At 44.7% G+C, this 26,567-nt stretch overlaps 1 protein-coding gene across 4 annotated transcripts in view; it reads left to right on the top strand.

Moving 5' to 3' along the window:
* The window catches only part of LOC133395208 (adenosine kinase-like), a 99,224-nt gene that overhangs the window by 17,142 nt on the left and 55,515 nt on the right, over positions 1–26,567 (top strand). The gene's annotated exons all lie outside the window — the stretch shown is intronic.

Genomic DNA, 26,567 nt, shown 5'->3' with positions numbered 1-26,567 from the left:
GGCCGTAGCTCAGTTTCCGAGGTCCTCACTGAAGCTCGAAGCACATTTAACACTCCAAAAATTGGGAGCGGTTGCCGGATGGGCTACCGAAGCACCCTTAAGCTTCACATCCGCTTCCTTGCAAGCGTGAGGAGAATGAAATATACAGTAGTCTGCGTTTGTGGAATATAGAATTACCTCAGCCAACAAATGACACTTGGGAAGACTGCCCAAAGGTAAGTTTAAAAACTCCCCTGTGAAATCAGGCCGAACGTCGACATGGTCTCCTCGTACCCCGATGAGAAGCCTTCGGTCAACTCAATTGCTCCTATAAACGGCATGGCGGAGCCCGGTCGAATGTTATCCAACACTGTTTATTGAGCTTGCTTCAGAGGAAAGATGTAATGTTGACTCTGTGAGTGTTTCCCTCCTACACCCAGCAGCCTCTTGTCAGTTTTGATACCTTCAAGGTGCTCTTAAATGAGAGCGGTGTCGTTCACTGACGGCTCAAGAAATCTCATCTGACACTGAAGCACCCCGCTCCCTAAAAGGGATGGCCGCCGGTGGGGAGCGAGGGAGGCTTACGCTGGGTAAACCCCCTGGGTGTGCGTGGATCAATGTTCAACACACCGACTCCCCGACTAAGCGCTTCATCAGAGGTTGTAATGGGGTTAAATAGCTCCGCTCCGTCCGAGTTGAGGATCAAGGAAAACCTGAATCTGAGCTCTGAGAAGAGGCCCGATCGATGGTAATTGGATTCGGTTAAATGAGAATTGACCAAACGGAAGCTGAGACAGATAAGTATCACTTTATTCGTATGCGCCTCTGCCTCGCCAAGCTTGGTTTGAAAGCGTCCATGTTGCGCAGTCGGTCGGTCGTACTCTGTCCCAGCCTCAGAGAAGTATGACCGGGAATGTTTTTGTTTTTGTTGCTGTTTTTGTCACCGGTCACAAGCGACGGTAAACCCCCATTTATCCGGGAAGGGTTCCAGATCCACCTGCAATAGGGATAAACAGCCAATATGGGGGGAAAAGACACCGCTCCCACATGTTGAAAAGCAAAAGAAAACATGGAAACGTATGAAAACACACTTGTAAGTGTCAGCCAGCTTCCCGACATCCAGCCACCATCAGTTCATGTGGTATCTACCTACTGTGGTTTGTGCTTACTCTTCCTGTTGTTGGTGTTGTTTTTGTGTGCGGGTATTTTGGCAAATTTCTATGCGCGGATTCTAAGACAGTGAGCGCTGAGAAGAAGACGCGGGCAATGTGCAGTTGATTTCAAGAAAAACAAGAGCAAGGTGTGCGTGTATTTGACTTGATGAAGCACTACAAGCCTAATACTTGTACGATATGTCCTATACTGAAGCAGGAGTCGATCAAAGGCTATAAACGCCAGAATAGGGTGTTAAAGGGAACATATTTGGCCAAACCTATTTGGTGCCTCGGTAAACGTGAAATATGAATTAGAATCGTCCGCACATTCCTGAGTTGTAGATGTTTTTCCGCCAATCGGGTCATTTGACTTTCTCGAGCTTATCTACGTCACGAGCGAAGATCTCCGCCTTCCCTTTCTACTCCTGAGCCAGCGTCCTCTCACTAGTGGGTCTTCTACGTGGAGGCGACCAATAGGAGGAAAGGGGTTGGTCTACGCCAAATATGGACAAAGCGGATACAAAACTGGGTCAAACAAAAGTAGCTTTTCTGGACACTTGTATGATAAAACCAAGGTGTTTTAAAAAAAAAACAAAAATAATAATAATAATAATTGACACAAGTCCATGTTAGAGAGTCACTCTATGGAGGTCTAACTAGGCAAAATATGGCACCTTGGAGATCATTTCTAAGCTGGAGAAGCTGTTGAAAGTGAGGAACTTAGCGTTGTAAGTAAATGTGCACTTTCTTACCCCGAACCTCGTATTTTGTTCGGCTCTCGTTTGGACGGCGTCAGGGAAGACGCGAGCTTGTGGGGCAGTAGCTCGTTGCTGTTTCCCAGGCTTCTACCAAACGCCTCGAAGGCTCACCTCCCGGATGGCAGGAGGGCTGTAAAGTAACAAAACCGAGCCGAGCACATCAAAGAGCCTCTGAAGCGGCTAACAACTCCAGTTTACTACGTTCCTGGGGAAAACGGTGACCTTCTTAACTGTGCAATGCCGTTCGGGTAGGTGACAGAATTGGGAGTGGGAGGCCGTTGACGGGGGGGTCTAGAGGTTGGGGGCGGCGTTTGTCTGGATCAAGAAACGCAGTCGATTCATTTGGACGGAACATCAAAGTCCTGCGACAGCTCCTCGGGGCCCCCGCATTTCAGAGTTATTGCCTCTGCCGTGGAACCGCGTCCTACTGCCGAGTTCGCTCGTGCAAATTGTTTGTTTTCATTACAATCCGAACAAGTCAGCATCGTTGCCTCATTTGCAAAACCGACTTTCAACAAAGAGACAAATTACTTTGGTGGCGCTGTTAATGTGTCACCAACTGATTAGGCTTTTCTTGATTGATTCCGATTTTCTGCAGCCTTTGCAGTCCGTATCATATATTTGCAGCGACATCTTAATTACCGTTTGGAAAGACGAAGAGGTGGTGGGGGGAAATGCCTGCCATCTCTGTTATGGTTATGATGCCTGTTTAACATTTCCTCAGACCTGGTCAATTGCAGAAGGGGCGAATGGGGGCCCAGGCTTCGGAGCTCCTAAATTGGAAACGCATGTGCGCCACACTGTTGAAAGTTTGATTTAAAAACCAGAAAAATCCCACACTGCATCATTTGACTTTTTGAAAAAAGTCGCTCCGCTTCAGGAAATACGAGGTTTGATGTCTCATTGACTTATTTCTCCGGGCGAAAATATGCCATGACCTAATGTTTGGCTTTTAAAGCTCATTCCGTTAAATAAATAAAGAGCAGCGGCGGGCTAAATGAAGAAATTCCGACGCCTGGTACCACTTAGCGAAGGAGAAGGGGACCGGCAAAGGAGAAAGAGTGGAGCTTTTGTGTTTGCCAGCCACCAGCGTAGGACGAGCTTTCCCCATTAAAAGAGGCCATTAGCCGTCTTTACTGTTCCTTACACCTAATGCGTCTTGTTAGGACAGACATTCCTTGTGGCTGGACATTCGGTATTAGTGTCTCAGGTGTTCCTAAGAGCCCTGACCCTGCGCCTTGATCACGTAGCCGTAGAACCGTTAGCAGCAGCTTTGCTAAGGGGCTAATTAAAGCCCTCGCACATCTTTCAATTACAGCAGCTTCGAGCGACACGGACGAAAGCGACTAAAGTGGACCGTCGCAAAAATAAATAAATAAATATATATATATATATATATATATATATATACACACAGTCAGCGACACATGAAACACTTAAGTACCGCACATCGATCGATGCAGTGAATAAGAAAAAAAAAAGTGTGATCCTGTGTTGGGTTTTGAGACTTTGTTGTTTATTGAGCCGCAGAAACATGGCGCGATTGTCAAGGAACAATTGGAAGTGGAAACGGCCCATAATAAGGGAGTGTGCAGATATTAGTGAGAGGCTGTTGACAATGATTGCTGCAATTAAGGTATCGGAATGCTCTCGCATGTGGCCAAGGATCCCCTAATCCCTTGGGCAATATTGATTTGATATACAATTATGATCTGGGCAGAATTAAACTCGTAAGGCAAGGTACCACTGCACGTCTTCCTCCCACCTGTACCGCACGAGTACTAACACCTCACGTCAAATCTCCAAAAGTGGGCCGAGCCGACGATTCTGTGTCGGTATCGCGAGAGGGATCTAGCGGGGAGCTCAATCACGCGGCGCCTTCTCCGAGTTCCCGGAAAGTGCTGGAACAGCAGAGGCAGGGCAGGTGCACTCAAACGTAAGAAGGCATCCACGATGCCAGGCAGGGAAGCAAAAAGGTGTCAAGAGGCAGGAATAAGATGGAAAATAACGCTACGGGATGCGACGCTGACACAGAACAGTAGCTTCTTTTCTGGTGACTGAAATGGAAAATGCACTCATGCTCACTGAAAAATAAAAACAACCAAACAGATTAAAACCATATATCTAATTTATAACTGCCTGAGTGGTGGCAAAGAGGACATTTTCCTTTCGGGCACAGAATGTTTGTCTCAGTATTATGACGACGAGTCATAATATTGCTCTGGTTGACTTTACCCTTATTACTTCCTAGGATGAGTCGCTGATGGTGTAGTGGTACACTCGCTGCACTTCAGTACAGTCGGCGTGGGGTCAATTCCCATTCAGTGCCGGTGTGAATGAATACCGATGCCATTCGTTACCCCGTCTATGGCGTTTCCCGTTATCTGTAAGCTTTAAGGTCGCAAAGCAATACCGTTGTTTTGAAATGCGCAACGTGTAATTCTCTTTATGTTCAGTTTGTCAGTAAACGTCAACTGGAAGTGGCAATAAATACAAACATTGTTCGCTAGCGGCCAAACTGCCGCTTGTTGTAAAGTGTGTTGGGTTTATTGCCAACATACAGAGCAGACACTTGCAATGTTCATCTCTGTTCATGAATTATTTTTTTTTTTTCTTCCTATTAACAGAAAATTGTCCCAGTAGGAAAACCACTGTTAACATATGTTCCGTTTGGACAACTTCATTTTTTTATTTTTTTTTTCTTGCCGAGGCTACTATTTACTTCCGTAATCAATTCACCACAATTGATTGTTCAATACTTATGTTAAGATTACTGAATGATGGATTTTATTTATTTTTTAAATTAATATTTCTTTTTACTGGGTGTATCTGACAGTAGAATTTATTGGCACATTTCTCCCATAGTGTCGCATAGCAACAAGAGGGGGGAAAAAACATTTAAATATTTGGGTTTAAAACCATGTTTTTTTTCCCCTTCTCTTTAGGAAACAAAGTGCAGCCTGCAATTACTGTCACCGTTTCTCTCTCCCCAGTTCAAAAGTTTAGCGAGTCGTCGCGGCATGCCAGGCAATAAATGAAACCAAAATGAGTTTGTTTTTTTTAATTGAAATGTTGGATGGAAAAACTGACACGGGGTGCGTCTGGAACACCACACCGCGCCTGTTCAACTTATCAATTGCCGTTTTGTTCGTCAAATAAAAATTTGAGTCGTTTCAGACCTGACTCACCGGGATGGAAAATGTGTAGGTAAGTGCACATCGGAAGTAATGCGCCTCAGGAGAAAAAAAATCTACAGCAGGGTGACAGACAGACACTAATAGTAATGGCACTTATCGGTGTGCCTGACATCCGCCGCCCACGCCGCCGCCACCGCGCTCCCATCTCGAGGGGGGAGGGGGGGCGAGGGGGGGTGGCCCGCTGAGTCGGAAAGACTCTGCCAAAACAGTGCTTCGCCCTCACATATAAATTGCGTCATTAACATCGGCGAGCTTATTCCAAGCTCTCCCACCGGGTTTACGGCAGCAACAGCAGCAGCTCAACTTAGCGACTTGACACTCGGAAGACGTGCGACTTTCTTGAGCAGATCCGTGGGAGGGTTGTCGGTGGGTGGGGGGTGGGGGGGCCGTGTGCTGCTTCTATTCTTTCTGAAGCTTTTACACAAACTCAGAAAAAGGACGACTAGGGGCTTATTATGGGGTCTGATGAAATGCGCGTTGATGGCAGCTTTTTCGTGAGATTATTAACATGGGGCCTCCATGGCTTAACTCAGTGTTTCCCAACCTTAATTGAGCTGAGGCACATATTTTACATTATATAAAGTTCATGGCACGCCACCAGACAGAAATGGCTCAAAAAGTAAATGTACTTATTCACTGTGGTGGACCTTTCTATTCGTAAACCGGAATCCAACCGTTTACTGCCACCTCCGAATATATTCGTCAAGTATCTTTTTCAACGGTTCGGCGTGGAAGAGGGTCTCGCCCAGCTCGTCTGTGAAATTCAGGTTTGTAAACCAGTCTGACGACGAACAGATTCGTGTAGATTGTGAAGTTTCATCGCTTTGGATTTGAGATCACTTTCACAAAAGCATTGCAGGCTTTTATTGAATGCAGAAACAATACAAAGCAAAGCAATCATTTCAGTCAATGAATGTTTCCGTTAACACCACATACCGCTTGACCTTACTTGCGGTGTCTTTTCTTTGGCCGTGTTGCACACTGCGCACATGTATCGGTTCTCGCAAGGAACCTAAACCCAATTGGCAACTGCGGTTTAGCCGCGTAGATCCTGCCCCCCACCCTTCGCTCAGATCAGCAGGCAATTAATTTGTGATTACTATCCGAGGTCAGGGCTAAGCTGCAAGTCAAAGGTTGAAGCAGCAAACATTTGGATATGATCCTCTTACTCTATTATCCCCTTTCACCGCTACCTCATAGGAAGAGTACATAACAGTACATAAAGCCCCTCGGCAATTGTTCTTTGACGAACATGCTCGCACTGTACAGTCTGTGTGATTAATGTGGGATCCCCTCTGCTCCCCGTACCCCCCCCCCCCCCCCCCCCCCCCCCCCGCTACTGTCCGGCTTCTGCTTACCATGCAAGTTTCCTTTTCACCTGAACAAATGGCTCCTTTGCACAAAAAGTGCCAACCTTTTACTTTTACGGGAGGGCGAGCCGAGCAGTCTGCAGTAATTGACATCCCAACAAGGAACGAGGGGGGTGGGTGGACATAGTGGTGGTGGAGGGTGTTTTGCGCCCGAGCGTTGAATAAAGGAACGTTTATTTTTGTGCTTTGGCCTGTAACAGCCGCAGGAAATAGCGCAGTCGCTTGATGGCTGACCAAAGCCTATTAAGTTACAGCACTCTCACCCAAGCTATTGGACTCCATTTTGAGACCCTCTGCCCCCAACGCATTGACGGCGAGGTCACCGGGGCACGGACCGATCGCGTTAAACAACGCACCGTAGAAACGCTAGGATGTTGATAACCGAGCAAGATCAGGTTATTCTCGCCCCCGAGAGTACTTAAGTGTTCCCTGAGCAGCGCTTGCTTTTCTGGACTGATCAGAGCTGTCGTATCGGTATGCTTCGGACTACCAGCCGGGCCGAAAGCCACTCCGGGGTTCTCGGGCAAGGTTACATTTTGCTGACAACTTGACACTTCAAAGATAAAGGAGCTCCTTGACCCCCAACGCAAAGTTGTCCCAACCTATGTTTCAAAAATAAAATCACAGCACACCACCAAACAAAAATGTCAAAAGTGTAAACACTGAAATAATGATGATGATGTCTCAATTTACTTCCAAATTGACATAACCAGTATGCAATGTGGGCCTTTTTCGTTGAACGCAAAGCTATTTTTCTGTTGTATGAAAGTCAACAGGTGGATACGCAGAGTAATTGTACCTTCTACCATCTAGTGGAAGAGCATTTAATTGTTGTGCCTGTCACTATACGCCGCTGACATGGCAAAGGCGCATTCATTGTTGTAAATAAATCATTTTTGGACCTGGGAATTGCTGGTAGAGTCTGAGGTGAAAAGGGAACTTCAGGGTTCCCAGGCTAGGTCCGATTTTGGCAAAAAATGGGAAAACATGAAGGAGGGCCCGCAACCCCAACATCTTTCCCAAAGGGTTTCCTTGCCCCTGAGAGTACTAAAGCACCCCTGAACAGGTTTAGCTTTTCCTGGATGGATCATAGCTTTCATGTCTGTTATAAACTACTGTGGCCAAAAGGGAACTCCAGGGTTCACGGGATAAATCATTTTTGTTGTTGACAAATCCACACGTAAAACTTCAAAGTAGCCCAGTAATCATGGTTCCGACACAATGCCCAATATCAGTCTAGATCAGAGTTGTCTTGATATACAAGATACTACAAAACAGCAAAACGGAACTTTTAGTGCTCTCAGACTTGTTCAGTTTTTGTCCAAAAATCCACTCTTGAAACTTAAGTGTACCTGTAACCATGGTCCCAACACTATTCCCAAGATCAGGTTATTACTGAAGCGAGCGCCTAAAGGTTCGACTTCAACATCCCATCCTGCATGGGTACCCTGCTATCTTACATCCAGGACAATGATCTGGAAAACACAAAAAACAAACAAACAGATTAGATGACCAGTTTGAAAGGGGCTGTAGACTACCGGGTCCAAGGGGGAACTCCGGGGTTCTCACGATAGTCCGTCACAGCTTCACACGTAGCCAAGATCAGGCTATTCTCGACTCTGAGAGTATTGCATCGATGACTGAACCGCATTTTCTTTAACGGTTATGATCGGAGTTGTCTTGCTTGCAGGCCATAAAACAACTCGCAAGCTGTAAGGGTAGGATGTTTTTTCTTGACAAGTCCACTCTGGAAAACTTAAAGTCGAGAGGGAAATCTGTCCAAAAGTCATTCATTCATCTTCATCATTCATACAAATAACGTCTGCATGCCACATTCTATAATTATCCATCTGTGAGACCCGGAACAGATTTGCTTTTCCGGGAATGATCTGAGTTGTCGTGCAAGTTCTTGACTACCAGAACTGAAAGGGACCTCAATGGTTCTTAGGGTAGGCCGCATTTTTGTCAACAAATCGACCCATAGAACTCGTACGAGTCCATCGGTAACCGCAGTTCCGCAGTCGCTATCTTATTTTATGGATGTTTCCTAGCTGTCTATCATGCCACGTGCTGTAATTAGCCGGCTGTGAGAACCTCTGGAAAAATGGGAGCCGCTCTGTCAAAGCCAAGCCGCTCCAATTTTGAGAATCGTCCCTTTTGGGGGCAACGGACAAAAGTAGCGAGCAAATTGCTCGTTTCCCAACATCGTATGCAAGTCACGACGTATTCGGGTCCCGATTGCAAAGTGGTTTGAAAAGTTAAGATGACTTCTGTCAAAAGGGGATGTTTGTCAGCGAGCAACTGTGTTTTACTTTTTCTTTGTCTTCTTAATGACACTCATTCCAAGATCAAGATCAGATGATGTAAACGACTCGCATTTCAAAACAACAAGACTCCAATTTAATCATACGCGTTTTCCAAGTCATGGGGGAGTGTTGGCATGTTTTCTGTTCTCATGTTGGCTTGTTTTTTGTTCTTATGCTGGTTAGCTTCTTTTTATTGGTGCCACTTTTCTTTCAAATGAGGGTGAGGGTTTGAAACCGAGGTTTGGGTTTCAAATTAGGGTTTGAAGCCTGGGTTTGGGTTTCAAATGAAGGTTTCCAGATGGGATTAGTGTTTCAGTCTAGCATCTCAATTTCGGCTTCCTGTTTGAGTTTAGTGTTTTAGGCAAATGATGTTTGAAACCAGTGTTAGGGTTTCAAACTTGGTTTGTGGTGTCAAGACAAGGTTGGGATTTCAAGTTAGAGTAACATTGTTAAATTAGGGTAAATTGGTCGTCGTGTCGTTGCACTGTTGTTAGCGTGTGTGTACAGTTTATAATGTCAAACGGTAAGCGGTTATTGCTACACCCATTATTATCCAATAGGAAAAATGCTGAAATCTGAAGCATGTGAGTGTGATAGAGGTATGACACACACACGCAGTGTAATTGTGTGCCTGCCAATGTTGTGGTGACAATACAACGTGTACGTCGGGTATGTCGTATCCCGACGTCAAGCAGCCTGCGGGATTAGCGCCTGGTGATGAGCTGTCATCAGCTTTGTTGGCTACAATAAAAGCAAACGAGCGCACGACAATTAGGGTGTCTGTCGGGTGTAATTGTCGCCTGCGCTCCCGGCTAGGATTATGACAGCCTCTCATGTCAAACCAGACCGATTCGGTTCCCGGCGCGTGTTTCCTCCTGCCTCATGTTGATTCGCATCTCCCCGGCAATTAAGATAATATGTCATAATTAGAGTTTGAATTTAGCACCGTGAGAGTTTTTAGTAATTGCACAGCCAAAAAGCCTCTGCGGCGCCTTCCTCGTCTTCTGATTTGACGGCGACGCTAATCAGAACAGTCGCTGTATACGCTCATACGCAAAGTGAACGCAGAGTTACAGTATACTGTTTACAGGTTAGGGTTTCAAATTGGAACCTGTGTTACGTTTTCAAGACAGGCTTATGGTTTCTAGTTAGTGTTTGAAGTGTTTCTAACAAGGGTTGGGGTTGCAAATGAGAGTCTTAAATCTGGTTTAGGGTTTGAAATTAGAGTTTCAAACCAAGGTTAGGGTTTCAAATTGAACTTTCAAACCTAGGTCAGCCTTTTAAACTCTGTTTCGGGTTTCACAACAGGTTTATAGACCGTCAAATAAGGGTTTCTAGCCACAGTTAGGGTTCTGGTTTGAAGCCTGGTATAGTGTATCAAACAAGGGTTAGGGTTTGAAGCCAAAGTTAGGCTTTCGAATTGGGTTTCAAGCCTGGGTTAACGTTTAAAATTAGAGTTTGAAGCCAGGGGAAAGGTTTCAAATGAGGGTCTAAAATTCACGTTAGGGTTTGAAGCCTGGGTTAGGGTTTCAAACGAAGGTTACGGTCTGCAAATCATGGCTTGAAGGTAGGGTTGAAGTTCCAAATCAGGGTGTAAGTCCAGGGTTCAGGTTTCACATGACGGTTTATAGCCAAGGTTGTGCTTTAAATGTTCCCTGGGCTACACACATCAGTCAGTATTGTCAGGAGGATTTTGTTGGCCCTTGTGGCGCTAGCTATCAGTCCCGGCTCCCGGAGGGTGATAACAGACCGAGTAGCGAAAGGAAGAAAAAACAAAACCTGAAGACCGTCTTTTGTGTTTCGCGAAATTGGCCGCCACAAAGGAACTAATGACGGATCCTGCCGGCGTAATTGTGTAATTATGGCGGGGCAGATGGGGCGCTCGCTTTAACTAGGACACGTTGTGCTCGCCTCTCCACAACAAAAGGCCAAGCGCTGTGACAGCCTCTTCAGCACCCAGTGGGCGGGAGAGTGAAAAGACGGAAGGGAAAAAAAAAAAAAAAAATCCAGAGGGTGGAGGAAGAGCGAAAGGGAGGGTCGTCGGCTCGATATGTTACCGCAGAAACAAACGTGCGCTGTAAACACGCCGCCGAACGGCCGCGGCTCCTGGGAGGTGAATCACCGCCGCGTAATGAGCTCGCCTCACTCCGCACTTAAAAAGCCTTCGATTGAAGACAACTGGACGCTCCGTCACCGGGCGAGGCCTCAGCGCCCTGCGGTCGCCGGGGTGCGACCGCAAGTCTACACAGTGGTGCCTTCACTTACCAGTTTATGGATTTTCTGAGGGCGATGCCCATATATGGCAGGATAAAATTCCGATAAACGATTCATTGGCTGACTAATTGAAAAATAAATAACAAATTCAAAAAAACACACTTCACACTTCCAACAACAAAGATATGAATTGCATGAAGAACATTTTGCTTTTTTGCAATATTTTGCCCAACAACAAATCGAAACATCTGCCATTTTCTTTCCAGATTCTTGACGATTTTGGGGGAATGTTTGTTTGAATGTCGTTATCTTTCTTTGTCGTATGTTGTAATCTGTTAATGTGTTAAAAAAAGAAAAAAGCTAATATCGGCCTATTAAATCGGCTGGCCGATAATCGATCGCGCCCGATTTACGAGTTGATTATATTCCATGACCGAGCTCGTTACTCAATTTAATTGTATCTCAAATCGATTTTCTCAATTGACATGGCTGGAAATGACATGAATCCGTTCCAGCCCCCCCAAAACACCAGCGGTTTTCATGTTTTTTGTTTTTCGAATAGCTCTGTACAGATCTACCTTAACATACAAGTTTAATTTATGTGACCAAGCTTATAACTCAAGGCACATCAACACACAAATGTTGAATTGTGTGTGTGTGTGTGTGTGTGTGTTTACATAATCCTCATGTTCATTTATGTTACCATACATTACATTGTCCAATACAGTGCTATTTTACTTTATTGAAAAGGCCTTTCAGTTTATTTCAACGGGGAATATTGATTTGATTTCCTGTACAAGTAAGTTGCGTTATGAGCTTGTTCATGGAACGAATTGAACTTCTAAATCAAAGTACCAGTCTCCTAGCAGTTTCTCCTTTTGATTGTTTTCTATTTATGGCCTGAAAGTGTTTTTCATATAGGTATTTTACTGCAGTCATGACTTCCATGTTTTTTTCCCCCCGCAATGTAAAATTTGTGCCAAGGCTCAATACTGGAAAGGTTGGGAAAGATTGGTTTAAGCCCTAAATATACTTCAAACTCTGATCCTAAAACACTTTAATATCATTTGTAGCTCATCCTACAACATTAGCCATACAAAAATGGACTGCTCCTTCTCTGTACATTTCGTAATATCTAGTTTAGATACCAGAAGATTTCCAAACCAAAATGTGTATGTGAGCATGTTTGCATGCCACCATCTGCGGCCAGCGTGGACCGTTTCCCCGCGCGTGGCTCCATATGGCGCTAACGTGCTGTACATAAACAGAACACTCCGAGAGCTAACAGACCTTTGAGCATAATGAATTTTGTCACGGCGACTATTACGCTATGAAAATAGCACACGTTTAGAAGTCGGGGAAGTGGGCGGTTTGCGGAGCCGCTCGCTTTTCGCAGACGGAGAACGACGAGGGTCGGGGCGCGGCCGTTTGAAGATCACTGCGAAGCTTGCGCTCGTTCTGCTTGGATGAGAAGCGCTTAGATTCAGTATTTTCTACTGCGAGGTGAAATCACTGAGTAACACTGCAATATTTGTGCAATCACAACTTTACTGTGATTGAGGACAGTAAGTAGTACAATATCCATGTCCGCGAATTGCGAAAATCTGCCACGTTTGTCGCAATGCTCCATGGATGCCTCAAGATGGGAGCAGTGTACTTTTTTTTTTTTTTTTAAACATTAGACAAAGCTATGGCCTGACTAAATAAAGCTTCTCCCCTCACTTCCACATAGTTCCTTAGCCTGAAGTTGCCACAAGATGGCACCAAAGCAATATTTTCATACTTTGCATCAGGGACGTCTCGATCGTATTTTTTTGCACCCGAGTCCGAGTCACCTGATTTTCTGCCGAGACAGAGTTCAGAGTCCTGAGGTTTTGAATGAAACTCCTCAACTCACTTGAGCACCATAAGGCTACGGGATGGTGTCAAAGCAACTACTATTATTTTCTTTGGCCTTAGCACAAAAACGGGGAGTCGGCGAGTTTGTCAGCGAACAATGGAGGATCGATTCCCAAAAACAATCCGATACAAGGCGAATGCTCAAATGCCAGACCGTGATTATGCAGGGGTTCACTGTGCTGTTTAAAAAAGAAAACATACAAAAAAAATACGATTTTTGAACAAATGTGGTAGAGCGGGTCTGCGAACGAGCAACAGCAATAACCCGCGCGACACCCTATGAAGGAATGCACAGAATGGAAGGAATGAATAAACAATATAAATGATGCTGTAAAAGCACTGATGACATTTGTCAATGCTCCATCTAATCAGTATTTATCAGCAGCACGTTGACCTCAGACGATGAATGATCGCTTTCCTGGAGTTTTGTTTTGCTTCTTTTGAGTGATGTGATCGTTGCGTGGCGTCTGGCCTCCCCCGCCGCGGCCAAACATGTTATTGCTAAGTGGGTGTAACTTCCCCGTGCCAGTCACAAAGTGCCGCTTTGGCGTTCGTGCAGTGCCGCGGCCGGCAGCTGTTTGCGATGTTGCCCGACGGCTCTCGGCGAAAGAAGAGAAACGCACCGGGGGCCATTTTCCGCAATTAGCAAGTCGTCTTCGTGTACAGTGACCGTCGGAGAAAGCGGCGACTTCGACAGTGCGCTGTCGTAGTAGCCGATCAAATGATTTTTACTATGTCAAGTGCAATGTTCCTAATGAATGAGTCGAACGAAATAATAATATGATCATAACAATGATAGTCATGAAAAAATAAACCTGTAAATGAGACCACTTACAGGCAATGAAATGTGCACATTTAGCGTATTGAGTTTAAATGCTTGAAACACAAAAGTGAGTGGTTAGCTACAGTGTTCAGCACTTCTCACAGAGAGGACTCAGTGCGTCACATAGGTAAAATACAGAATGTGAATGTTTTCATGATTATTATTATTATTATTATTTTTTGAAACATTTTACAGTTAACACAGTACAGGAGAGTAACATTTTAATAAAAAAAAAATACAAATTCCCATGCAAAAAAAATGTTTCTTCAGTGTGCCTGTTGACTGCTAATCCTACAGTGACCAAACTTCCACGTTTTCGGGCATGCGAGTCATTTGGCCAATTGTTATTCCTTTATTTAATTGCTTGAACTTGCAAGCAAAACTTTGAGATACGAGCGATCTCAAATTAACTCACTCTCAGTCCAGGTTTACTGTCAAACGAAACGAAACAAATAAAATTACACGTCGTGTGTTTAAAAGGACCTCACAACTTTCCCTTCTGCTCGCTTAATGCTCACACATCATGCAAAACGCCATAGATAGGCTAACGGGTAGCGTCAACAGTCCGGGTGTTGTAACACACACGTAGATAGACAATGCAACTATTCACAGGTATAAATTCTTGATCCTCTGCATAAAACCACTAATATTATGCAGTTGACTGAGTCACTTAGAGTAAGTGTGAAACTTAATTTTTGTGCGCATGACTGTATTATACTGCCCCTGGAAATGTTTTCCGTTCTTTTTAATTCTGGTATTTATTACCATACGTTTTTAAAAACGCAATATTATATGGTGGCAGTTTCCTTTATGAAAAAACAAACAAAAACATTTTGGGTGGGGGAGGCCGGGATGGCTTAGTGGCATTTCCATTCGATCCAATGGGGAAAGATGATTTGCAATACGAGTGTTACAAACAAGTTGAACTTGTATCTCAAGGCACCGCTGTATTTTGTGTTTTATTACTTGGAAGGGCATTTTTGCTAAATGACCTTTGTCTTTCCGCCCATGTATTTTTATATGCATTCCAATGTTGCTCGTCTGTGATCATAAAAGTCCGTGAGTCAAGGCGTATTTGTTCAAATGAGCTTTTGAGCACGTCTCACAAATATTTGAGTTGAGCGCAGCTGTGTGACTGACTACGTTTTCCAGGAAATGAGTCTCGCTCGTAACGCTTCACCGCTGCTCGGAGCGCGGTCGTTACTCTTGAGCCGTGGTCGCACCCACGGGCGATTTGTTGCCATGTACTCCACTCCCATCGCACGCGCGTACTCCGTCATCCTCCCGCCGACATTTATTGACCTTTTAGGATAGATTTCCGCAAAACTTGGAGCGGATACTCCCGCGCTGCAGCGGCTTGACCCCGGTTTTTCTCTTTAAGAATTGCGGGCCCGTGTTGCCTCGGCCAACGAGTCGCCGTCCAGCTGCCAAAGCCAACAGGAGGCGCCGCAGCAAGAAGAAAAATAATGGGAAAAAAGAAGTGCATTTTACAGACCATTTGCCCGCTGAAAACGGCCTCTTCCTGTATTTTGCTGCAATGAATTGGAGCAAAATACAATTTGTATTGTTTTCATCTCCGCCAAGGGCATCGTGGCCGTTAGGGGTCGAGGTTAGGCCAAGGTCTTATGGGGACGCTCGATTAGGTCAGGGGTCAGGTTTCACTTTGAGGTAAGAGGGAGGTTTAAGGGTAATACAGTTATAAGAGTTGGGTTAGTTTTTTTTGACACTATATCAAATAAAACAACTGTTAGTTCAATGTTTCAGTGAAAATGTATTGCATGTAAAGTTAAATACAAATTGTAACTAACTCAATTTGTAATGTACTGAAAAAAATGAAGTGCAACTGGACTGTACTTTGGCAGTTCATTCGTGTACAACAAGAGGGAGCCAACGTACCACTAGCGAGTTTGTGGTTAGCTTAAGGGTACGTTGAAGGTTTCGGTTTAGTAGGGATTAAGGTTGCGGTTGGGGGTTAGGGGCGGGATGGTGGTAAGAGTACTGTTGGGATTCTGGTTACGGTTCAAATGTCGTGAGACACTTTGAGGGAACGTTAGTGTTTAATGTTAAGTGGTTTGATTAGGTTAGGTGCCAGGTTATGGTTTAAGGGAAGCGTATCGTCGCTGTCGGGTGGAAACCTTGTCATATTCTTTCACAAATGACCTAATTTAAAGTGCTAAATTATGGGGTGGCGAGGCGCAGATGGAGGTTGATGAGATTTATAAGATTATGACTCTACCGACTCAAAGTAGAATTGTCCGGCCTTCGTGGAAGTCTCCTGTTGCAGTTGAAGTTCGCAAAGCGCTTCTGCAGTCATGAATCAGTCTTGGCCCTGCGCGGCGTTCTTCAAGTTTTCCAGCGCTCGTTCGAACGGGAGAATACACATGAATGAGATCAAATGGACGGCCTCGCTGGTGCGGGGAGCGATAATCTAAATAGCTATCGCACTATTCACTCGGGTTCCATTTAACTGGAGCGCATTGTCTCAAAGTCGCAGCATTAACATCATTGGCTCGACGGGTGTTATATCTGGCAAGCGGCGCCCGTTTTTCAGGGAGCGTTTGAAAATGCTCTCGTCTTCCTCGAACGTGCCAAGCGTTAAAATAGGTCAGTAACGTTTCCATCGCTCTTGTCGGGTTTTGTAAAACACACACGACACGCGGGGCCCGAATCGGCCGCGTGGACGGAGGCCAAGCGCATTAATGGCAACCGGGCCGAGTCGGACGACATTGTTATCGCGGCCCTTCCCGGGAAAGCGCGGCCGGCTGAACATCTAGAGCTTGATTTATAGCGGCGTCTGAATTGATGTTTCGAGCCGTTCGCGGCAGGGAAAAAACGTTGACGATCCTCCGGGCAGAAGGGCCCCCGCATCATCTGGCGGAACAGAACGGGGGGTTCCCCTCCCGAGAAATGTCCACCTGTAGCGGGGTATCGTATTACTGTGTTGATTGGAACCGACTCAAGCGGTGAGCTCTGTGAGAAATGGCTGGAAATAAGAAGGTCTTTGTGGGAAGGGGGAAGCAACAAGTTAGCTGACACGCTTGTTACCTCTGCCGGGGAGGTCTTCATTGACAACGCGGCGGACGTTCGACAAACCTGGCGGAGAGGTCGGAAAACGCAATCCGAAGTCTTTACGTTTCCTTTTATCTCGACAGCGAAGCCGCGTTTATCTCGCGGGATACGACGTTCCACGCTCACCTGCGGTCAGCTGCGATAGAGGTCGAAGAAAAAAAACAAACAAAACGTTTTTTAGCTCTTTTTCTCTCACACGCACTTTCAACACGTTGATTGATTGTAGTTTCTGTGTACGTGAGTGTGCCTTTAAGAGGCGGGGCCTGGAGGCGATTTTTTATTTTTTTTATTATTTTTTTTTTCACGTTTTAAGTGTTTAGATGTTTTGAAATTTAAAAAAAATGGGGAACCAGGTCGACAATTGTCTTAAAATAATAGCAAACGGGAGACAAATGTAATTTATCACTCAAATTGACCTTTTTTTAATTTACAAAAGTGTTTTCCTTAAAATGCAAAGTGTAAAATATGTCTGCAAAATAAGTCTTTTTTTCATTAAAAAAAGGCAAATGATTTAAAAAAAAAACCAAGGTAAATTAAAAAAAAAAAAAAAAAATCAAATTGATTTAAAAAATGTGAACCAAATAAAGAATTTGAAATAACAAATATACAAAATATGTAAGGTCTCCATCATTTGTTATTTTGTATCTATTATAATTATGTTTATTCATTTATTTAAAAAAATGGTCGCTATTGCGGCCTTCCCTTCTACACAGGTGCAGTTTGTTTTAGGGCTCTGAAGCTCCATTTGAAGGTGACATATTGGTTTGTTGGCTTTGTATTTCAAAATGGCGTCTTCACCAGGCGGTGTGACTCCCGAAGCTACTCTACCGATTCTCGCTGCCATCGTAAAGATGACATTTATCACTATTGATCCAATGATGGACTGACCCTCTCACGGATGTAAAGCTGTTGTTCCATTTGTTTTGCTCAAATGCGGTGATTTACCGGGGGAGTCCAGCGGCGCGTTAACGAGAGCAGAATGACATCACATCCTTGTAATATCGCATCTTGCCGTTTATTATCCGCTTGAAGTGATGATACAAATTCGTTCTTTATGGTTTGGTATCAACTGGCTTATTCATCACGGTAGACGGCGCGGCGGCTAATTTATCACTGGCGGCCCACATGCGGGGCGGGGGCGGGGGCTGGGAATGATGGATGGCTCCGGTGGCGTTGTCTGGTGCGCCGGCACCGGACAAAAAGGAATCCGGAAGGTAATCGGAGCGATAAATACAACGTTTTTCGACGTGTCGCGATGCGACGCCGGCCCTCTTTTTAGCCTCTTGCTGTCGGGAAAACATACAAAAATACTTTATGGATAAGCGAGAGAATGCATGAAATGTAGACCGTGCTTTAATCTGACCGGTCTCGAACCTCCAGGAACTGGCTGGGACACGTAAACGCACAAAACTTGACTGACCGAGTCATCCATTTGCCGTGACTGTCAATTTACATTTTTGAAATTACAAAATGTGAAACAAATAGATTTGTTTTGTTTTGACAAAATGCGCAACGACGAGGCGCTCGCTCTCAAGCGGCCACGCCCACTGAAGCACCCGTCCACGCGTTCAACCGATGTGAACAAAGGCACTATAGCGCGGGAGAGATACGTCACTGGGCCCCATTTAGCGTGGCTAACCCACAAATTGTGCGATTGAGAAAACGGTTTAATCACTGTATCTCCACAATTCAGTACGACATAATTCTCAGTCTTTGCACGTTTTCGGCATTATCTTCCAACGTATCGTGTTGAGACGCCAATCTCCGAATTCGCTTTACAGCGTCTTTCAGAATATTTCAATGTGACGGGATTATTTGCGCATCTATTAAAGAGTAGCGTACGTATGCTCCCCTGTTTAATGAATTGAATAAACGTACAAGTAGCAGGTTAGGCGCTGTGATAGTGCAATGATGGAGCTCTCTCTTTGCCTTTTACGGCAAAGAGAGAGCTGGCTGATTGAACGGCGTCCTCCTCGAGGTCAGACGGCAGCTAAGAGCTTCTTTTTTTTTTCTCTCTCTCCTCTCCTCTTTCCGCTTACCTGTGCAGACAGTCGTAAGCAGAGAAGCTCGTTGTTGATATTTCCATCCGCGGAAGTCTGCAGAGGACATAAAGAGACGCCCGTAACTCGATAGCGGGGTGTTTTTTAAATTTTTTATACCTGGGACCCGGGGGACCGCTCGTGTCCAAAGCTGAGCGTCCCGCTTGTCAAAAAGTGAAGCGTAAAAGTGGCCTTTTCAGTCAAGGCGCAGACGCTATTAAAGGTCAAGATGGGGAGTGCAGATGTTTTTGTCTGCTCGTCGCTCGCCTTCCCACGCACTCGCTTGTCTGCGCGCAAACGTTGGATGCCGGGACCGCTTGCTATGGGGATTTGCGTGTACAGTGGATTTCTTATTTTTTGCTTTTGTTAATTATTTAAATCACTTGAGTTTCATTTCAAACTCCTCTTACAATGTTACCCTTCAAAATAGCACATTTGATTTCGAAGGTGCGAGGATGCCGGTTGTGTATGTCGCCGCTTCTCAGCCTGTGAAAATAACAATTACTACTTTCCTAATAGCAGTTGAAATACGTTTTTGACTCTGTGATAACCGTATAACAGCCGTACCGTGAAAACCTCAATTTTTCTCCCGTGACAAAGCTTGTGAACTCAGTTTACTCATATCAAGTCCATTTTCCCCATCAAAATAATTAAAATGCCGTGAATCCGCTCCTTTAAAAAACGTATGTATTTATTTATCCAATTGAGAGCAGATTCTAATTTTCAATGCCAACCGGGCGGCAGACAGCAGAGAAAATCAAAGCAAAAGGAAAGCAAATGCAAATACATTGACAACAATTTGACAACTGTATAATACATTCTATGCTAGCACAATGGCAAAACAGAGGTGCAACCCACATGTACCGTATCCCTCGCGAACCTTTAAAACGATGATATTGGGATGAATAAAGTGATAATTTTTTTTTCTTCTTTTATTGCAGTCTTCCTTTAGTTTGGGCAGAAAATTGAAAAGCTCAACCAAAAGTAGTTTGGACCTTGCGAACGAAGAGGGTAGTAATAAAACTGCTGGAACGGAGCGTGCAGGTGGTGGTATGGAAGGTGAGCAGAGAGCAAGGAAAATGTCGTTTCATTCAGCAAAGTAGCACTGTTTTCTATAAAAAACAATCAATCAAAGAAGAATGTTAACGAAATAAACTGATTTATGTTTAATGAGTACTTACTGTGGTATTCGTGTGCCGGATTTGTGCTTGGTGAGCAACATCAGGAGCTGGAGTAAGTTTGCTGTTAGCGTCTGGGCGTCAGCTGTGGCCTACAGCAGCTCCTCGCGAGTGTTTTCATTTTGTATTTGCGTTTGATGGTTTTGTCCCGTTCAATTGAAGCGCGTCCGTGTGCTCTCCTTGCCCACGTGCCCGGGCATTACAAATGAACTTCGCGACAACTTCGGGCACTCGTAAGTCATGGTACCACTGTACTTTCATCTATATATTTTTAAAATACAATCAATATATCACAGATGACTCCAGTGCCAATCACGATCGGAACCTTTGTCTGCGTTCACCAGCGTGCTTGCGTTATGCTGTTGGTGAGTTTGCAAATGGCGATTCGCGATCCCCGCAAATGCACATTTTTGATCGCTAAGCAACCCCGCTGCCCATCCACCACCCTCATTATGTATGCAAAAAGAAGCCTACCATCCTTTTATTTGTCCCCTGTGTCGTTATCTACTTGCAACGTGCAGTGAAATGCACCCTGCTTCACCCCTTGGCTCTGTTTGATGATAAGGAAATGAAGCTTTGAGATAAACAGATGAATAGAAGAGCACAATAAACAACCCTGAATTCAAAATGAAAGCAGAAGCAGCATTCAAAAATAGATTTAAAAATAGAGAAAAGTTGACTCAATTACTGTCACCAATTCATTTTTACTAACATTTCATCAATTAAAAAAATGTCAAAATCATTCTTTTCATTGTTCTATATGGACAAAAAGGAAGAAGTTGGATCAATTGCTGTTCCACTGCATTCCTTTGGGTGGTGGTAATGCACATTTTAAAGTATGTTTCAAAAAATTACATATACATTAAAAAGGAATACAATGTGACATCATAAAGAAATATGCCAAACGTAACTAAAAAAAAAAAAAAGGTTTGTTTTGTTTCACATTTTGCAAAAGTGAATTTGTTTCATGTTTTGGAGACATTTAAAATGTTAACCATTCCTTGAATTTGGTAATTAATCATAAAAAAAAAAAAAATTTCAACTAAAAAAAACAAAGTCCAGTAGTGCCTTTACATAATAAAGGACAACAACGGAATAAGGTATCATTTTAGTTTGGGGTGGATGAAAAATAACTAGATAGGCATGTATCCATCAATATTCTATTGGTTGCTGCAGTTGGAAAGCATTTTGTTTAGCCTCTAAATGATTAAGCGTTTTAGGGCAATGGAATGAAAATAAAGGTTGTGCGTTGTCGTTGGTATAGTAACAGAAGCTGAGCTGTGGTTTGACAGGTAAGCATCAATGGCAGCCTAAAGTGTCACAATTGCTCCGAAACTAAAGTGAGAATGTTGCGTCAGTGCATTGCCGCTGTGTCGGCTGACGGCGGCACAATGAGGATCTCCGCTCTCCGGCCTGGATTGGCCCTTTGAGTGTTGATTGCAGAGAAGACTGATCTGCAAGGAAATGAAAGGGAGAGAGTGGCTTATCCAAGCCTTTGTCTGATAATCAGCTCGGTATCGTGTTGATCATTTACAATTCTGCTCCCGCCCGCCTGGCTAGTCTTTTAGTGGTGTTGCTGAAGCGCAAGCTCGCAGAGTTTCAGCGGCCTGGCAGCGAGCCACATACGGTCAAGAAATTAAAACCCCAAAAAAAAGCCCGAGGTGTCATTCAGGTGTTTCGTTCTGGGTCTGGACCACTCGGCCGGATCAGAGAGGCGCCTATGGACCTTTTCACCGTGACGTCACCCTTATTGCCAGGTCAGCCTTAAAGCAAGACCAGGAAAGTCGCCCCATTGGTGTCCAAAGGAGCACAGAGCAAGACCGCGAGCGCCGGGACTTTAAAGACTCGGACCTTAGTTATTGGAACTAAATAGCCGGAAGCCAAACCTAAGAGTCGGATAGTTCTCCGGAAAGCATAACCCGGTTTAGTTGGCAGTCACAAATGATTTCTTCAACAAGACACAAGATCACACCAGTCGAGGGTCACTCGTTAATATCCACGTCTCGTAGCCAGGAAGCAAGACCAGGAACTCCTCACGAAGCCGACTGTTTGGCACAAAGTCGGCCCATTGGTACCGAAGGGTATTTCTCGGGGACTTGGTATCAAAGGAGTGCAGTCTCCTCAAAGGAGCCTGCGTACAACTAGCAGCACATTTTGACAAATGTCTGATTGACCTCGGGGACTTGGTAACAATGGAGTCTAGTCTCAGGTCGCTGCTTAATGTCCTGGTCTCACATTCATAGAACAAGACACAGAAGCATCAGGTCCTGAAAAGACTTGGACCTTTTGTTCCTGGAACTAAATATCTGCAAGCCAAACATACGAGTCTGATAGTTCTCCAGAGAGCATAACAAAAAAGCTTTCGGTTCTTTAGTTGGCGGCAAGGAGTGATTTCCTCAACAAACCGACTGTTTGACACAAGGTTGTCCCAGTTTGTGGTCACTTGCTAATAAAGCAAGACCAGGAGCACCGGCCGGGATTCTAACGTCTTAGACCCTGGTCGCTAAACACGCAGCCTAAAATGCAACACTTGCAATCTGGAATGCGAGCATCCCCAACATGGCTAACAGCGCATGAAATTGAACGGATTGGAGTTGTCGATCCGAAGTCCCGGGGGCTCTCTTCTCCGGTCCCCGTGAGTCACCTGATGGACTGTAAAATCCTCAGGCCGGTCTCTCTGGTGCCCGGAAAATGGAAGCTGCCGGAGCTCGTCGACGTCAGCCCCCATCCGCTCGCACTTCGTAGAAAAAGGGCCGACCGAGATGGCGTTTGCTCCTCCTTTTGTTTTGAACGTCGCAGTTAAAAGCAGCACAGGCTAACTAACCCTTAAACAAAGAACTACTTCACCATTTGCATCCGGGTACCCAGGGATTGCCAAAGTTCATTTATTATCCCAGAAATGCAAATCGAGAAATGTTGAATGAATGATATGAATCAGAGGGATTTGAAGCTCTGAGTTTCAATGAATGAATGAATGTTTTTTTAAAAAAAGAGTCTTTTTTTTATGTACAAGTAAAACATGAAAGGCATTTTTTTATTTTTATTAAAAATTGTAAATACATTTGAATTTTACTTGATAGCGTGCTGCTTTTAAAATCACAAATAAAAATGTAAAAAATGGAAAAATAAGTTGAATGAATGTTTTATGTAAATCAATTTGAATGTTCCCAGATTGCACATTATTTCAAATGTTTTGGTGTTGCAGACATTTTTTAAATTGTGCCATTTAGATATCACATTAATACTCCTAACATTTTTTTGGACACTTTATTTTAAATATGTTTAACTTCAGCGGCACGGCGGGCAAGTGGTTAGCACATCGGCTTCAGAGTTCTGAGGTCGGGGGTTCGAATCTGCACGTTTACATGTTGTCCTCATCCTCGCATGGATTTTCTCCGCGTGCTTCCTCCCAAACTCCAAAACTTGCACGTGAGGCTCATTGAAGACTGTAAATGGTCCCTTTTTCCTTACGTGGAAAATGTGGACTTCCCTCCTGTAACGAATGAAAGCGGATGTAAGTCTTCTCAAGACCATGCTCCTGGTGAATGGAAACTTTTTCCTTTGTTTTTTTTTTAAAACATCAAACTCTAGATTGGAAGCTTGGCGAGGCGCCCGCCGGGCCTTCCTGGCTACTTCCAGAAGGCGCCGCTTTGTTTGCGAGTCTTCTGTCAACCTCCCCGCTAGAGCTTCATTTCATCAGAATTGCATCATTAATAGCGCAGAAATGATTCCCGACAACTCGCGAACACATTGACCCCGGGGAGGAGGGAGGGGGGGGGGGGCAAGCGAGAACCATTATGGCGTCATCTACATACAAATGCAACAGAAATGCTAATAGCATTGCTCCACAACCTTCATTGAGTCAAGGCACGTGCATATTTTACATTTAGAAATATTTCACCACCAAACAAAAATGTGCAGCGAACCCCAGTCCATCGTGGGAGTTAGCAGACCTAGCCATGATAGGCTCGAGTGAAGTGGAAAGAAAAAAGGGACATTTAGGGTATCGTGATGCCCTCGCATGTGAGCAAGGAGAGCCATCTATTTTGCAGGGTAAATAATAAATACATTGCACTTGTATAACGCTTTAGCTACACCATCACGGTGCCGAAATTGCTTTACAGAGGCTCACCTTCATTCGGCAATGGGCGGCTGCCGCCATGGGAAGCGCTGCGAGATGTTTTTTATTTTTAAATTGCATACTTCGGCGAACGTCCTCTGCGTATTGCCCAATTGGACGACCAGCCGCCCAAATCGTCATTAGCGATTAGTCGACATCAAACGATAAAACACCGATGCGAAGTAGTAAAGGCGATGAATCGGTTCAACCCCGACTTCCTTCTCTGCTACAGTATTGGATGTCCACTTCCCCCCAGCAGACAATCCCTCACCATTCCCAGTTTACGTGCCATCGTGTCGCCCGACCTCGCTTCCTGGGTATTCATGCTCGGTCACGACCCCAATTACGGCGCAGCGCCCCGGTCGGGAACGGGCCAGCCCTCATCCAGGCGGCTTCATCGCCGAGGCGGGCGGCGCCGGTGAATTTCGAGTTGCGGTGTACGCAGATTGCTCGTAAAAGGTGCTTGTATGTTGTGGCTTTAGCTAACCGGTCATGCGCAAACAGGCTTAATACTCTTGAATGTTGTTACACTTTAAGCCAGTGATTCCCAACCACAGCGCCTCAGTGCGTTAGTGCGGGAAATCGTCCGGATTTCACTTAAGTGCTGTGAAAATTATTATTGATTCACGACAAATAACGTATCCTTGCTCATCTATCTATGCCAGTGGTGTGTAGTGACAGGCAGAACAAATAAATGCTCTTCCAATAAACGGCAGAAGGTACTATTAACGTGTGTGTGTGTGTGTGTGTGTGTGTGTGTGTGTGTGTGTGTGTGTGTGTGTGTATCCACATGTTGCCATTCATACAACACAGTAATATCTTTGTGTTCAAATAAACAGGTCCACATTTCACACTAGGTATGTCAAATAGTTAGTAAATTGAGACGACATCATTATTTCAGTGTATACACGTGACATTTTTGTTCGGTGGCGTGCCGTCCATTTTTTTCAAATGTAAAATATGTGCCTTGGCTCAATCTAGTTTGGGAAACAGTGGTATCTCGCAGAACAAGACAAGTGGGATCATTCGCCCCAAAAAACTGCTTTTGGGCTTTGCGTTGTAGGTGGAGGAATTCCTTGACCTTTTAAGTGTCAATTTGTTAACAAAATCCAACCTACAGTAGGTTTTGTCAGTAAATTGATATAGAGTTAGGGTTGCAAAATTACAGCAATTTTCAAAGTTGCAAACTTTCTGCATGAATTGACAGGCATTCATGGGAATAAACGGGAATAAAGGAGGAATTTATCAAATCGAAGGTTGGCTCGAGAAAAGACAAAACAACATATTTATATTCATGTACTGCTTGTCCATGAAATGACCCCCAATTCCCAGTTAATTCCAATAGAAAGTTTCCAATATGGAATATGCCCACAGAAATGTTGCAACCCTAAAAGCAACATTATCACACCGAATCTGTGAATGGAGACGGATCGTCTCCAGGATGGAAATGTGCATATATCGTTTCCGACAATTTCTTCTTATCTATTGCCGCTTTGTGTTTATTAGTGTAGGAAGGCAGCTTCTGGCATAAAGCAGAGGTGTTTTGAATCTTATGCGTGTGTGTTTGTCAGGCTTTTTCTCTGCGTGGGTGCACCGTGCACTCATGCGCATGTTAGTGTATGTGTGCCTGTTAACGACCCTGCAAAATGACAAGCTGAGTTGGCAGCGAGAGTACAGCCGAGGGTCATAGAGAGAGAGAGAGAGAGAGAGAGAGAGAGAGAGAGAGAGAGAGAGAGAGAGAGAGAGAGGGAGGAATAGGAGGAGGGTGGTGGTGATGAGGAGGAGAAGAAGGCCGCTGCCGTGATTCACCATGCTGTCATCAGAGGGACAGGGGTGGGCGGACGTCCGTGCGCCCGTCATGTATTCCCACCTGAGTGGTGGGCACACGTCGTTATTTACAGCCTAACCTTGGACGAGGGAGGGGAGGGGAGGGGGGGGGGGGGGGCTCAGGAGCTCATCACGGCGACGGGAGAATCAGATTGGACTTGACGTGTACCCGAGCCGCTGACCTTGATAAGTGCGAAGCGCCTTCAGCAAAGAAGGTTAGAAGAAGAAGAAGAAGAAGAAGAAAAAGAAGAAGAAGAAGAGGGCACTTCTGTTGGCTTTCGCCGCCAATTTGCGCGTTCATGTTTATGGGTGAATGGATGCCATTGGCCTAATAGACTTAAGCGTGAGTGGAAATGACACTCTGTCGGCCTGCCCTGTCATGCCAGTTAAAGATCATTCAGAAACACCACAAACATTTCAAAATAGGAATCAGAATAAAAATGCCTTCACTGCTCAATTTGGAGGATTAAAAAAGTTCAATCATCACAGATGTCAGTGAGCAAATCATGTACAGTATGACTCAACAAATGTCACAATACTTCAGCATATCTCCTGAAACGTTGGCAAGATCCCATGAGATTAATACAAATCTCATGAGACTTCGACACATCTTTTGTAAGACTCATTTCAGGAG

Source organism: Phycodurus eques, chromosome 19 (assembly GCF_024500275.1).
Source record: "Phycodurus eques isolate BA_2022a chromosome 19, UOR_Pequ_1.1, whole genome shotgun sequence".
NCBI classification, from domain to species: Eukaryota; Metazoa; Chordata; class Actinopteri; order Syngnathiformes; family Syngnathidae; genus Phycodurus; species Phycodurus eques.
The sequence above is the reverse complement of the archived record's forward strand: the minus strand, read 5'-3'. Positions and strand labels throughout refer to the sequence as shown.